This window comes from Tympanuchus pallidicinctus, unplaced genomic scaffold (assembly GCF_026119805.1).
Source record: "Tympanuchus pallidicinctus isolate F22 unplaced genomic scaffold, pur_lepc_1.0 scaffold3, whole genome shotgun sequence".
Taxonomy (NCBI): Eukaryota; Metazoa; Chordata; class Aves; order Galliformes; family Phasianidae; genus Tympanuchus; species Tympanuchus pallidicinctus.
The window spans coordinates 51,577,864-51,593,911 of NW_026294747.1; the positions used below are offsets into that span (position 1 = coordinate 51,577,864).

Genomic DNA, 16,048 nt, shown 5'->3' on the forward strand with positions numbered 1-16,048 from the left:
TGGTCCCACTGCTGGGAAAGAGAGTACCAAAATGGGAGGCACATGATTTCCTCGTAGCTTCACCCACTGGATACACTTCATCCACTGATACCAGAGCAGAGCAAGCTCAAGAGGATGAGCATAATGGAGAAGGGGATAAAGAGGAGCTGGTGATGTCTCCTGTAAGCACAGAAGTCAGTGGACACTGGCATTGCCTCAATTATGTTTATTCTTACAGGTTGATCTCCATCATGCCAATTTCACCTGTGGGAGCAATCTGAGTTTCAGGAAAAAGAAGTTCTACAGCTTAATTTTATTCTTCTGTATTATTTGGTCATTTCTTCCCATAGTGATTTTCCTCATGTCTGCCTCCTAATACAAGCATTGTCATTCCGAAATATCCCCAGGGCATGTAAGATAATTTGGGAAAGGAGGAAAGAACTGAACTTTTGAAATATGTTTCCTAATTATTAGCATTCCTCATTCTAAGCCTTATTTGTGGCAAGGATGACTCATTGCCCTTGAACACCCACTGCCTATCTATTTCCTCTAATGTTGCTTTCCTTTTTGATTTCTCAGATATGGATAGCTGACTGCTTATCTATTCCTACCATTAAAATGATGCATAACTGCTGCATTTTGTGGATGGAAACATTATGGACATTGAAATGTCTTCACAGCCCCATTTGCTCATCTGCTGTTATTTACTTTCCAGCAGACAATATTCAGTACACAGGCACACACAATGTTGAAGTCAGCACAACATTCATCACATTGATATCAGGGCACACACTGCATGCTGCCACTGCTGCAGTAACAGCCTGGACTGGAGGATATGCAGAGCTTCCTATCTCCTTTCAGGTTCTGGTACAGATTTCTGAGCTGCAGCAGCTCAAGAAAGGAGCTGGGGCATGGCTACCTGTCAATGGGATGCATTCCTGTGAAATAGGAAGATGTAGAGACCCACAGTCAGAGCATCTGTGGAAGAGCATCCTGATAGTCCTGCTACTCAGGCAAGTCTTGTGAAGCAAATGCCCAGCTACCCAAAAGCATGTCCCAGGGAAATCAGTGTAGCTACTGGAGATGGCTTAGATCCCTTCAGTCCAGGGCTTGAAAACAGAAGCCGCAGTGCCTGTGTATTATCATGTGCTATGTCCTTTATAAACATCCTGTAAACATTTTCACTACCCAGGAGAGTTTCCACTTCAGTGGTAGAAGTCAGTAGGTAGACATGGCCCCTGGAGAGCTGGCAGCAACTTAATGACCCTTTCCTATGTGTACTATGATAGATTATGATGATGTTCAACCAGTTAATAGTACTCCTTTGGCAGGGATCCAGCACTAATGAGGATGAGGATGTTGCCCTTGGGCTCTCTGAGGACCTTTCCTCTTCTGGGTAGGTCACCAAAAGCACGGATTGGGCATCTCCAGGTTCAGCCTGGAGAAGAGGAGGCTCAGGGGAGACCTCATTGCTCTCTATAACTTCCTGAAGGGAGGTTGTAGTGAGCTGGGGGTCAGCCTCTTCTCTCGTGTCATTAGTGATAGGACCAGGGGGAATGGCTTCAAGCTACAGCAAGGGAGATTCAGGCTGGACATGAGGAAGTATTACTTCTCAGAAAGGATGGTCAGGCACTGGAATGGACTGCCCAGGGAGGTGGTGGAGTCACCGACCCTGGGGGTGTTCAAGGAAAGGCTGGATGTTGTGTTGAGGGACATGGTTTAGTGGGAGCTATTGGGAATAGGTGAACGGTTGGACTGGGTGATCTTTTAGGTCTTTTCCAACCTTGGTGATTCTATGATTCTATGATTTCTATGATCTGTTGAAGGTAGGTGGCTGGTCACAAGCTAGCAAGGGATGTAGTTCATTGATCTCTGGTGGCTGGGAGATTATCACTGCATACCTGTCTCCCTGTCGTTAATTCATTGACAACTACCCTCAGCCACTTTTTGAGAAAATTCCTGTGCTAGCTGAGATTTGATAGCTGTTCTGATATGCTTAATGCCTCATACTCCTAAGAGAGACCAGAGAGAAACCACAGTTACTAGAGGGGATGAAAAGTGGTTTCTGTGTGTGTGATGAAGCTCTTCTGTTCCACATTTTGTTCTTATTGATTCAGCTTTCTTTCAGTCAGCATTCATGGCATGTCAAAACTTCTGGCTTCACATTCACATTAAGATGCTCTTCAGCCTAGAGCAGAAAACTGCCACACAGCGCTGAAAAAGAGCAAAACACCCACGACAACAACATATGCAAAAAGGTGTGTGGATGATAGCAAACAAACAGAGCCATTTGGAGAGCACTGGGGGTGGCAGGCAGCTGGCTGCGAGGCAAAAGGATTTGGGACAAAATCCTTAGTCTGTACAGGACTGGGGCTCAGCCCAGCTGCTCCCCTAGAGCCAGATCTGCTTCAAGTAGCTGTTTGCCTTTTTTTCCACATGGTTCTGAATTTTTTATCTTTTTCTTTTGATGCCCTTTCAAACAAGAAGCTTTGCCTTATGGAATTTCATAATTACTCCAGCTTGTAGTTGTCTCCTACCTCTCACATAAAGCCAGTCACTCCTGACATCTGGAGGCACCTGGCTGGAGAGGTCTGAACCAGATTCAGACAATATTCACGTTGGTTGGACTCGTCTTCAAATACCAGTTCACACTATTGTTTTGACACCACCAGAAAGATGCGTGTAGCTTTCACAAGCTGTCTCTTAATGTTAGAGTGAGGAAGAACTTTATCACATCAACCTCCTATCCCTGTGTGCCCCTTCCAACCTGGCCATGAAGGGGAGAGGATGTGGACCTAGTAAGTAAGCGGTCAAAATTCCTCAGCATCTAGTATTTGACATCAAATAATGCAGCCAGATTCACTTGTTGCAGTGGAAGAGAAGCCACAAAAGGTCGCTGATCATAGAAATTTCTGATACTGTCAGTCACTGTCCCAGCCCTACGTCAAAGTTGTGCTGCCACATGATGAGAGTCAAGAGGAGGTGGAAATACTCAGATATGGGAAGATGAGCATACAGATGGGAATCTTGATTCAGCTTTTCCTCAGCACAGTGTGGGTGCTGTAAAACACTGTGAGACTAAGAGGCTGGAAAGAGCACTGGTGACACTCCCTGATTTAGACTGCTCTTCATCTCTTGCTTCAGGGACTGAGCCTGTATATCCTGATTGCAAATTATTTGGCTTTGGGACCATTGCCCATTGTGGTCTTTAAGGATATAGATATGTACAGAAGACTGAGGAAAAAAAACGGTGGAAAAAATAAGGTTTTTGCAAAATATTTCTATTTGAATATCAATTTTACTAATCTTAAGGTTGGGTTCTGTGTTGCTGGCGTTCAGGAGAGCGTGTCACCATGACCTGCAGCAATTTCTTACCACTTTCAAGCAGACATGATGAAGGAGTTTCATTCATACAAAAACTTCATCTGTGTTGGCTGTGGTCTGGAAACCTCTGCTCCAACAGGGAATAGATTTTATTCTGACATATAGAGGGCGGGAAGTTGCATTATTTCCCATTTGCATCCTTCCACCTCATTCCAGCTGAATGTAAACAATTCTTTCCACCCTCACCTCCATTTTACAGGCCTTTGGATGAGCTGAAGCCAAAAGCCACTTCTTGGAAATACGGGAAATCACAGAGCATCATAGAATCATGAATCATAGAATGGTGTAGGTTGGAAGGGACCTTAAAGATCATTGAGTTTCAACCCCCCACCACGGGCTGGCAGCCCACCACCAGCTCAGGCTGCCCAGGGCTCCATCCAGCCTGGACCTGAGCACCTCCAGGAATGAGGGACTCAAAGTTCCCTGGATAGCAGTGCCAGGGCCTCACCGCTCTCTAAGTAAGGAAACATTCTTGGCCACAGATTTGCTGTACTTATAAATGAGTCACTTTATCTTACATCAGCACCACAAGCAATGAAGGCCTCACTAGTATTGTATTAATCTGTAATCAAAACTTCACATAAGGATTACAGGAATAAGCTACTGCAGCAAGAGGATATTCTTCATCTGGATGACCCCTTTGTTCCACAACTGTGCATTACTGGCATTTTCACATCTGTTCATCACTTGAAGCAACTTTCTTTTGTCCCTTATTAAGCTCAAGCATCTATTTCTCCCCATCATGCTCCTCCACACCACACTTTTTTTTTTTTTTTTTAATCTAAACACATTTTCTAAAGTTTATGACATGCAGTGTAATTAAAATCAAGTTGGCAGAAAAGAACTGTTTATCCACTACAGCTCTTTTCATTTTATAATCCTCCAGCTGGAGTGCAGGTGGGAAATTTGAAGTGCTCCCACACTCAGTGGCAACAGCAAGGCCAAGGTCATGGACATGACAATGATACTGAATGTTCACTGTGATCCTTCTTGTGGCAGCCTAACTTTCAGAAGCTTTATGCGATGCTTTCTGACAAGGAGATCTCATAGGATATTTTCTATGAGCATCCCAAAACCAGAAATTACTTTTGCAAGTTGTGACTTCTGCACTCACACTGGGGATTGCACAGGAAAGGTATAAACTGCTCAGCACTTCCAGTGCCCCCAAGGCTTTTTCTCACTTTTAACTTCCTTCTGTTATATGTGAACTATATCTCCATTCTCCTTGCAGACTCCTTCCCAATATCTTGTTAAAGTAAATGAACTTTAAAATTGGAGGTGGTTCTCCAGAGGAGTAATTCAGCAATAATTCAGCCTACAAAAGTTCCCAAGTCTGTAATTTATTGATTTAGCTAACAGTTTGTACTGTCTGGTTAACAGTTTCCTATCTTATTACCCTGTGTTTTCATTATACCCAACCTGTCTGGTGGAAGGAATATCAATCCTTGGCAGCTTACAATTGCTAACAGTAGCTGTTAAACATCTCCAAACTTGCCTTTACTTCTTTTTGGAGCCTCTTAAAGCTTCCTGATTTGGAGGGTTGGCAGAGAGTTAAAAAAGATTTACTTTTCTTCCCAAGAAAAACAACAAAAAATATTTTAATCCTCACTTTTGTCTCCAAAAGAGAGACAGACAGCTCTGCACTACTGATGCTTGCGCAAAATCCTCAGCTGCACTTCCCATCCAGCCTGCAGAAAGCGTTCACGAGCTTTTTGTCACGTCATCCTCCTTCTTCATAACATAAATGCAGACAATGCGTGGTTGCCTGGTAGGAGGAATAACAGAAAGCATCAATGCACTTTATGACTCTTGGCATGGAAGACAGATGAGATCTTACTGTGTTTTTAAGACAGACTGGATACTGACACTTGTAGTTGAGGAAAGGTTCCCAAGGTCAGAGCTGCTAAAATTGGACCTGTAAAGAGGAATGTCTGAGGAGAGTGGGAATAATACAAAGCAAATGTTCAGTACATTTGGATATGTGAAACAACTTTAATTCAACAAAAGTCAAGCACTTTGTTCTTGTGTTTGGAGGATATTTAAATGATGAAGTAGGTAATGGCTTTCAAACTGTTGTCTGAGTTGCAAAGGAAAAAAAAAAGATAGACAATAAATTCAAAGTTCACATATGTGTCACAGTACTGACGCACATATCGGGAGCTCTCTTGTGCTCTTATAGAAATGCTGGCCCCACAGTGCTGTCAGGAGTCAGGAAAAGCCCTCATGAACTAGAGTGACCAACACACCAGCTGCCTGCTCAAAGAGAAACCACACATGGACATTTTGGGGCAAGAGAAGCAAAAAAGCCCTTCATCAGTTTCTGCAGACAATAATTACATAGCTCAGTTTATCAGCTCAAACCTGGCTCATCTGCCTCGATGAAGGGCTGTAGAGTAATGATATGATTTTCAGCTGGTATGTAGAGGCCACTCGTCCCATATGGCTAATATCAGCATTAATAAGGAGGTCTGCTCAGGGCACTGAGATGTTCCATGAGAAAGAAAGCATACATGCTTTCCATCACACTGATGGAAAAGTGATTATTTGTCCAGCTTTATATGAAACTGACAGCTATTTCTATACAAGCAATGGAACTGTTTTATGAGAAACAGGGAAAACAAGATCAATGCCATCCTTCTGGTAGAGCTATCTGCCTAGGTTGGGCTGGTTTTTAATGAATACAATTATATATATATTAAAAATACATACACAATATATATAATATGTACAAAATATACATATTACAATATGTAATATACATATTACATATTCTGCTGTCTTTAAACAGATGACACTGCTGAGAGCTGAGGCTTTGCTCTCATGTGGGTTCTGGCTTTATCACTGCTCACACAGAATCATAGAATCACTAAGGTTGGAAGAGACCACTGAGATCATCTAGTCCAACCCTCAAACTATCCCCACCATGCCTTCTAAGCCATGTCTCTCAGTGCCACATCTCCATGTTTCTTGAACATCTCCAAGGATGGTGACTCCAAATTCCCTGAGAACAGACCTGCTGGGTTTCCTATTTCTGAGACAGCACACATTAGTAGGGAGACTTTGGAGGGATCTGCACAGATGATCTACATTCATTTAGTCACCGCTCCTTCTCCAGAGCCCAATTATCTCCTGATATCACCTCTTCCAATGTGTGTCCTGTACACCTGCATGGACTAACAACTACACAGAGCTCCTTAACCTTTCCAGTCTTCCAAAAGAAATATAACAGCTACCTCTATCATCTTCTCCATTTCCTCAGCTCTGTGATGATCGAGTGACTGTTCTGCATCTCCTGCCACTGCTCTGAGCCCAAGGACGGCAGCAGTCTAGACACATTAGCACTTCCAATGTTGAGCTCACAGACTGTATCAATTAGTGGGCTGATTTCTGCCCACATATCCCAGGAGGCAGCACGTATACTCTCCTAGACTGCAGCACTGATGAACTGAGACTGCTCACAGATGGCAGAGACTCCTCACCCAGGGGACCCTCTTCGCAGGACTACTTTCTCATTCTTATGTCTTTCCAAGACAATGTTTATTATAGAATCAATATGGTCTTGATGGGACTCCTGATGCAGCTTACAATTTTCTTCTAAGAAGGGTCAAGCTGATTCTCTCCGCATGGAAGAGCACATTCTCAGCCCTAAAGCAATGTTCTTGTGCCTGCAGTATCATCCCACTCATAGACCAGCCACTAGGAGATTCTACGTCTGCATCTTTTCCTCCTGAAACAACTGAAGAAGATGAATCTCCATAACCCCACCGCCTCCACACCCAGCAGCACAGGAGCACAGCTCTGGCTGAGGCAGCTTGCATGACTCCGAGCTTTCCATGCAAATGCAGCAACCTTTGTTAGGAATAAAACCTATCATTTTGGTACCAAAATAAAATCAGCACTGGGCTAGGTTGAACTGGCCTAATGCCATCAGACACGCTGTGTAGTGTAGCTCTCCTCTCCCATCTCTTTTCTTTGTCATTTAGCTCAACCTGCTGCAAACCTTCAGGCCCATCTATTCCCAGGTATGAATAAAATAGCCTGAGTTGTATTTTGTCTTCTTTTCCTGACAAATACCCCATTTTGAACTTTCCAGCCAGTTATTTCAAGCTGTGGTGGCATTTATCAAACTAACAATATCTGGTTATCTGGTGGTTAATCAATGTTATATGGTAAAAAATAGAATCCCACAGTTAATAGTGCACTGTACAATATCTGTGCTCCTGTGCCAGTCTGGACATAATACAAATTACTTCCTTCTCTCTCTCACTTTGCTTTCTCTCTGGAGGAGAATTTGGTATAACAATTATTGGAACTCTGTAGCAGTTCAAGGATAAGACAGCTTAGCTGTTGGCTTTTCTGCATTACTCGCCTAAGGTTATTATGGCCATGGATGCCAGTGATAGCCTGGAGTCTCTGTTCTGCCAAGACTTTTCATGCAACATGTTTGTGCTAACGTTACAACCCCTAGGGTAAAGTCCTGGAGTAGAGATTGCAAATCTAAATGAAACCACAGCTACCTGTGGGTTGGAAGACATCAAATCAGCTGTACTGGTAGAGCGAATGTTCATCACTTCAGCCTGCTCTATTCCGTAAGAAAAGGAAAAGAAATCATGGCCCCTTTTCTCTAACCAATACTCTGGTCAGGAAAGCATTTATCTTACATCTACCTTCAGTGCTCACTGTTGGATTTTATGATTGTGCCTCTTCAGTCATATAAGAGCAATAGGAACCATTCAATGACCAAAGATTGTCTTCACATCCCTGTCAGGGCTCTCAGCTCTGAGCCCATTGCTGAAATACCGATTTAACCCTTTTAGTGCGCTGTCAAGAAATATTGTTTGATACGAGAGCTCCCAGATTTCTCCCTCCATTTTCCAGTAAAGGCACCATTGACCAACCACAGAGATAAGAAAGATGTTAGTATTGACTAAATCCAAGAGCAGGATCCCAAATAAGCAGACATAGAATGTCTCAGCTATTTTTGAATGAATATTTTGGTATAAGAGATGCTCATACTGGCAATATGACTCACAAAAGCTCATCCAGTCTCTTGTTCCTTCTTTCTTGTTATGCTAGTGTCTTGAAAACAAGGCAGCATGATGCCTGTTCCTCTATGGTGACATCTTTCTCCCTGCTTGGGGTCCCCTAGAGGGACACCTTCCACCTGCTCACTCAAGTCAAACCAGATCCCTTGTTGCTGTCACCTGGAGAGGTTCAGGTGGTGATGGGGTGAAGTGCCTGCTGACAGCCAACAGAGAAAGCCACTCCACTCCAGCACATGTTCAAAGCCAGACAAATCCCTCCTGTTCACTCTTTGTAATGGAAAAGCCTTTGGTGAGGTGGGATAGCAGCTGCAGGATGTGCCATGCTAAAACACATGGGTAGAGGAACAGGGCAGGCAGCATCCACACCCAGACCCTATCCAGACTCCAACCTAGCAAGTCCAAGGAAGAAGCAGAAGAGAAGAGAAGCAGGCTCCTGCAGACAGCTATAGGAGGAGCTCTGTTTCCCTGTCTGACATCCTTGCTTCCCCAGTCATGCGGTTTGCATTTGTTTCTTTTTTCATGTGGAAACACTGCTTTCAAAGTCATCAGCAGGGATGAGCGGAGCGGCCATGCAGTCGTTGCTAACACGCTGTTCCCACCTGCAACTCAGCAGCTTTTGACAAAGTGGGAAATCCTGAGGGGACTCACGTGGTACTGGCAGGTTTGTTTTCCTCCTGCACGCAGAGACTCTCTGTATCAGCAGGTGAAGGTGTCAAGGAAGAGGAAGCAAGAGAAAGAGCTGGAAAAAGACGCAAGTTAATTAGGAGGCAGCATCAGTTCCTGTGATATTTAATATCAGTATTTTTTTTTTAGTAGAGAGCACTCTAGCTCCTTTGGGGAAATGTGCTACTAGCTTTGGACCAAACGCACCAAAATCAGACACCAGCAGAGCCTTCTGGAGCAACATAAAATCAACCCTGTTGAGGAACAGGCCCCTTGCATAGGGCACAGCCCCATGGCTGTCCCAGTACATCCCTCCTGAAGCTCAGCCCTGGCACTGACAGACAACCTCAGATTCATCAGATTTATTATTTCCTGTAAGATTCTTTGGATTTATTCAGATCTTCATTAGGATGTGTCACAGATCAGCCATGAGATAAGAACAGAACAAAACGATAGAAACAAGGACAAAGCTTTCCTGCTGATGAGTCCAAATCCGCACTAATGACATCTAAGCAGATAAGTAAGAATCAGAGCAAGGCACATAACTCAGGGTATATCTGCATTGCACTGCAGTCAGGAGTAGAGATTGGAGCGGCTGGGTGGAAACTCCCACTGGCCTTCCTCCAGCTAAGTTGAAGAAGCAGGTTTGTTAATGCCCTGAGTACCTCCAGGACAACACAGACTTCAGCAGCAATTACACATTGCAATCCATTCTGTTCTTTCACTCCTGCTAAGCTCCTGACCTAAAACTCACATGAAGAGGTTAACATACACTGCAACTACTCCTCTAAGTGCAGGATCTCCTAATAACTATGGCTAACTTCAAATGATCCATATCTCGAAAGTACATCACAAACTCTCATCTTAGCACTCAGGCTGTCCATTAATTGCCTACTTTGAGGCTGCTGGATTCAGTTGGATTGGTTTTGAAAGATACGTTTAATGTGATTAGCTGCAAAGGATTTGTTTTCAGCCAAAGCAGCATCCTGGCACACTTGCCTGCCCCACTGAATGCTAGTGCTGGCAGAAAGCAAGATACTGCTTGAAAGAGGGGAATACAAACCATTCCTTTCTGTATCAATGTGGATTTAGAGAGGCTTAAACAGATGGAAAAATTATAGCCAAGGACACTGGAATGGGAGCCCAGGTCTGGATCCACTTCTATCCAAGTTCTGAACTGCCTGCATGATCTTGTACATCTGTTTCCAGTTCTCTCCCTCTGCAAAACAGCCTCTCAGGATTGTCAGTGTGATGCAGTAAAAGGGATGAGCAGAGCAAGTAAGGGAAGAGAGGAAGAAGGAAAGAGAAGAGTGAGAAGATTGTGTGGCTAAAGGGCTTTCACTGCAAAGAGCGGTCTTACAAACTAAGCTGAAAAGAATATGTTAAGTTTTGAAACTATTGCATGAAGTGAAGTTATCTCGCTATAGAGATCATTTCAAAACTACAATAAAGACATTAACATTATCCCTCATTATTCTGGACAGTTTTCTTAGAAAAAAATATTAGCATTGACTCTGCGATTTCCAGTGTATTTCTGGGCTTCCAAGAGTAAGCAGGGACTGTGATTAAGAAACCAGTAAACCCACTGCTTGATGCTAATTGCACCTATACTGTCAAGGTCCTCTACATTCCACTTGTCCACTCTTCTTCATTCCAACTTCCATATTGAAGATCTCTCCGTTTTCTTCTCCTCATCAGGTCAGAAGAGAAGCAGCATTTACACGGATTTCTACCTACTGGTGAATATCAGTGTTATGTCTGTGACACTTTGTCAAGCCTGGGAGAAGAAAAGTCTTTCCTGTTCAGGTCATACTTTGACTCCTTGAAGATCTTTGTTGCCTGCACCATAGCATAGTCTCTGATTCAAAGTTCTCCTTGCTCAGTCAGCAACAAAACTGTTCATAGAGATGGCAGAATTGTAGATAATCTCATGGGCACCCATTAATTCCCTGCTTGCACTTCTAATAGCCTAAGGAATATTTTCTCCTCTTCATTTTCCACCTCCCTGCTTCAGCTGCTGGACTGAGAGGACAAACTGAAAGCTCCCACAACACAGCGGTGGGCAGCCCTCTCTGCCTACTTGCTCCCTCCCTGTCATCCCTGGAGATGAACATTGCATGGAATCCTCAGTCTTTAGCAAGACCTTGCCAAGGAGATTTCCCATGGAGAATCAACAAATGTAGCTGTCACTTTCTTGCAGCATCTGCAGTGAGAGCTTCTGTTGAGAAGGGATATTTTTAGCCTGGTAGTGCTCAGCTAACTGGGCAGAGGCTGCCCACGGTGCTTGAGGATATAAAAGGAAAGTGGAGGTCTCAGAGGTCCCAGTATTGTCTATTTTGGGAACTCTGCTGGTGATATTCTTTGCAAGGAAGGTTGTTCCCTCCTTATGAGGGAGTGTCACATGTCAATCAAAATTGCAAAATTCACACTTTGTCTCTGGAGAATGTATCCTGAGCCATTCTATTGGGTAAACATTAAAGAACTTATGGTTCCCTAGGGAAAAGGGAGAGACCAGAGCTGCCATGAGATGCTATGATATGCATTATATCAAGTGTGCCTGCCATGCACAACTGTGTTATAGAGCCAGTCTGTGAGTACCTCCTTGCCTTTTGCTGCCTATTATTAACTTGAAGGAGAAATGCTGTAAATGGTGAAGGGAGTCAGGGACAGCTATTGCAACAATCGTTAGCTGGAAATTAATCATGGACACCATCCAGAGATGTTCAGGATAAGAGGCATTTCATGTTCAGAAGACAAATCCTTAAAGTGAAGAAGCTGGTATTGTTAAAAAAACACAATAAATTAGAAGGATAGGATAAAACACGGTAAGAAAAGAGTTTTCAGAAAGTTCTTTGTCACTTGATTAAGATAGGAGGAAAAGATTCCTAGTTACTATCAATGATCACGGAGCACTGAGACTGATGAGTCAAACTTGCACACTGACATTGGGCCTATGTAAAAGCTTCCAGCCAAAATCTACTTTGCCCCTGGCTCAGGGCTTCTTGGTGATGGTGCAGGATGTGGCCCAGCTCTCACTCACTCAGACAGAGCCCTGACCAAGTCTGAGATGACATTTCTCCCTTTTGCTGAGCTAATTTGAAGGCCCAGCATTTCCTGGCCCTGGGTCTGAGCATGGCTGCACAGAGTGCAGACAGCACAGGGCAGGAGGGGGGGAAGAGCCAGCACAGGCTGTGCCTGTTTAAACCACCGTGTTGCCAGATGTGCAGTTCCAACTTGACTTCATGCACCATACAGCCCCTAGCAGTGTCCCTATTAACTTCTTCTATACGCTCAATAATCTACAGTTAAACAGCAGTACATCTGTAAGAAACACATGCAGACTTGAGTTGGAGTTCTGATTGAATTCAGGGCAATCACTTGCAGAGCAAGGACCACGCACATGGGACAAAACCTTGCCCTGCTCTGCCCTGTGCAATTCTAACCAAGTTACCTTTGGCCGCTGTGGCATGGAAAAATTCCTGTGAAATAGGATAATATTGTATCCTTCGAATAGAAGAAAGCTTGACCACAGTTGCACCGCCTGGATCATGCATTCCTGCTCGTGGGAGCCTATGTAGAAATTACTGTATACAAACACTTCCAATAACTGCTTTTGTAGATTCAGTAAACAGAGCAGTTAAAAATTATACCCTGGGTGAGTATCCAACAGTGTAACCTTTTAAGGTTGGAAATGAGTTCTGGATTGCCTGAGTAAAAACGGCTTTTAACTAACAGGATGGAGTCTAATGAGAGATCAATGCCTATTGTGGGAGAATTATCCTCCTCTCCAGGAAGCTGAAGGAGATATTTGCCACTATAAGGAGTGCTGAGATGTGAGAAAGCAGCTGGGAAAATGGCAGAGATTTGATTTTTGGTCATCAGCAGAATGAGAGCAAAGCATGGTCACACTGCAGCCTGAGAGGAAAGTGCCACACCTATTCAACATCTGGATATTAACATTTAGCCATCCTGCAGAATCAATGCACAGAGCATACCAGCACGCAAGCTAACAAAATACAATGGAGCCCAAATAACAATCACTGCTTCATTATTCCCCTTTGGCCAGTTAGAGACATGAGGATGGAAAGCCCTGCACACCACAGAGCAGCCAGGGGAGAATGGGAGGAGAGGAAGGGGAGACCTGAGGACTTTAACCCACTGCAGAAGAGCAAGCTCCAGCTATATAAAGCTGGATGTTAGGCCCCATCTCCTAATCCATTCATTAAAGTAAAACAGGTGGGATTTGGGAAAATCCAAAGTGATCACAGGAACTTTGTATCTGAAAGAATTGAAGCCCTATAAGTGGAAAGTGTGTAAACGCAACATATCTTCTACCACTGTTGGGAAAGGATTCTGAGAAGAAACATCAGATTTGCCAGCTGGGGACGCAGCTGTAAATTACAATCATGGGCCAAATTGCAGAGTAGATCTGACATGCCAAAAAGATGCTACCAACTTAACTGGGCATTGGGTGAGATCACCAATTCCACTGAGGAGATATTGTAGACATTTTTTCAGGTGGTGAAATAGTTTCACCTTCCCAGGTATCTAGAAAGAACCATCCTTGTCACATCAGCGAACGAAAAGGAGAGATAACTGCAAAATAAATCACCTGAAATGAATTCACTGCTGCTGGAAGTAGAAGGTGGTTGACAGAGAAACATGCTCATCTCTTCAAAACTCCTGTAAGGTACTTCAGACAAACAGCCACTACAGCTTTTGCACTGGGCTGGGAGAAACTCTGAACACGGCGATCCATTCAGCCCATTGCAGTGATAGAAAAGCAAAAGATGAAAATTCCTCTACAGCTTGAGGCTTGTCTTCTCGCATCATCCTGGTTTATAGGCTCTCTAGAGGCAGCTAGGTTAATTGTCTTACCAATCAATTTTATGGACTCAAAAAGCTTGCTAATGCTTTAACCAGAAAATGATGTACTTCCAATGGCTTGGAACAGGGAGATGGACTCAGTGGCTTCTTAATGTCTCTTCAAGTTCTGTCTTTAGCAACCTCAGTTTGACCAGTAAGCATTATCTAGTCTTTGACCAAAACTTTTGAGGCTGCCAGTGGGTTCAGAGGATCAGGATACTTGCTGCCCTAGGAAGATATGCTACAAGGAAGCACTGCCTGATCCAAGATGTAACGAGAGCAGTGCTGTTTAACCAGTGGGAAAGGGAATTCGATCCAGACCTTCTCTCTTCACTTGGGTGGCAGGGGTTGAGTACTGGAGAAAACATTTTGCCTGTAAAATTCCTGCTGAGGATGCTGCATGGCTGTAAAGCATGGCAAGGCTTGTTAGCAGCTAATGCGCTTCTTGTGGGGTCATCTTTGTGCTTTGTGTTCTGATTATCTGCCTAAGTGCTTCCATGGCTCTCAGCAGCATTGGAGCCCAGCCATTTCTACCTGGGTGAGCGATAAGAGAATCCATCACTATTACCTGCATTACCTGCTTATGTACCCAGAGTAGTTCTGCTCTATGAAGTGTTGATAATGCTGCACTTGCCTCCCTAAGACATTTATTTCCTTCTCCCTGCATTAAGCGTATATTCGATTATGCTGGAAGAAAATCTCATTCTGAAACTGAAAACCCCCTCCATGCACAGCTCTTCTGCTGCTGACCTTCTTCAAAGTCACAAAGGCAGCCTGTGTCCTTTAGGAATTTCTCCTCATTTGGAATTAATAACTTTCTTCCCAGGATAGCCACATCTCTGTGCAACTCATCAAAAAATTCCTGAAAAAAAGCCTAGCCAGGTTTGAAGCCCTGCCCTAGGTTTGGGATTTAATATTTTCTTAGCTACTCAGACACAGGTAAGAAATGTTTTGTCTCACAGCTGAGCGTGCTTTGAGCAGGAGATTGGACTAGAAACCTCCTGAGGTCACCTCCAACTTGAATTATTCTCTAATTCCATGATTCTGTGCTTTTTATTTGAGACAAACTAAAGGGTGCATGGTCCTAAAAGGCAAAAAAGTCTTGCAGCTGCCTTCCATACCCCACATTACTGTGCTCTGTAAGATCAAACAGCTTGTCAAGGCATGGATGCACCGTGCCGACAGCTGATGTCTGGGGATGAAACACTTAATACCTGACCGAGGTGATCTCATCTGGGCTGAGCTGATGTACCTCAGAAATTAGCAACTGATACAGGAGGGACAAGGCATCAGTTTCACTCTTTCTAGGGCTCCCCCCTACACCAGGCATTGCTGTATGTCCAAGGCAGAGACTAAAATTACACATAGTTTCAGTGATAACTGGAAACCTCTTGCACCTTTCGTTCTACCTTTGCGCATTCACACACGCGTGCAGTTTATAGCAACATCTCTTACCTTGGGCTAACAACAAAAGAGAAACATCACATTTCTATCCTTTTCAGAGAAAGCTCACCATCCTATTTTGGATGTATGTGTATACTGTCAACTTCAACTTCAACTAAAGTCTTCAATATCACAATCAACATGGAAGAGCGTAGCAATTGGACAGATCAACATGGTAAGAAAGGTGTCACAACAGAGGTGCGACAACAGAAAGACCAGCACAATAAAAAGGTACTATAAAAGAAGGGAAGAAGATTGCTCACCCACATCAATAGATTCCAGGTTCACAGGGAAAAGCCTCACCAAGGAGGAATTGCCAGAAAAAGAACCTTCTGCAATGGTAGTCAGCCCTTAAATGAGGTCTAAGAGGTGCAGCCTGGCTCCACCCCTTCTGGTCACACAGGTAAACTGACTTCACCTGTGCTTCCAGGACTGACCAAGTCTTTTCCCCAGATGCTCAATCAGTGGTTCAGGCTATGACTCAACCGTTCTCACACAAAGAGGTTCTGATATCCTAGAGAGGTCCTGGCTGGGACTCCAGAATGAATTTGTGAGTTTTTCTCCAAACTGGACCTGAGTCACTTTATACTCCTATTACATCTCTTTTGCACAAGGATACTATTTTCCATGGAATTTTTCATCTGTGTTTTTTTTTTTTTTTTTTTTCT

General features: G+C 43.7%; 1 long non-coding RNA gene across 1 annotated transcript; it reads right to left on the minus strand.

Annotated features, from left to right (window-relative positions):
- Positions 1-3,931: 3,931 nt before the first annotated feature.
- On the minus strand, positions 3,932-15,729 carry LOC128086156 (uncharacterized). The gene is made up of 4 exons (XR_008209265.1): positions 15,644-15,729; positions 6,949-7,099; positions 4,399-5,128; positions 3,932-4,367 (listed from the first exon to the last, which is right to left on the minus strand). It is a non-coding gene; the product is annotated as an uncharacterized LOC128086156 (long non-coding RNA).
- Positions 15,730-16,048: the final 319 nt, after the last annotated feature.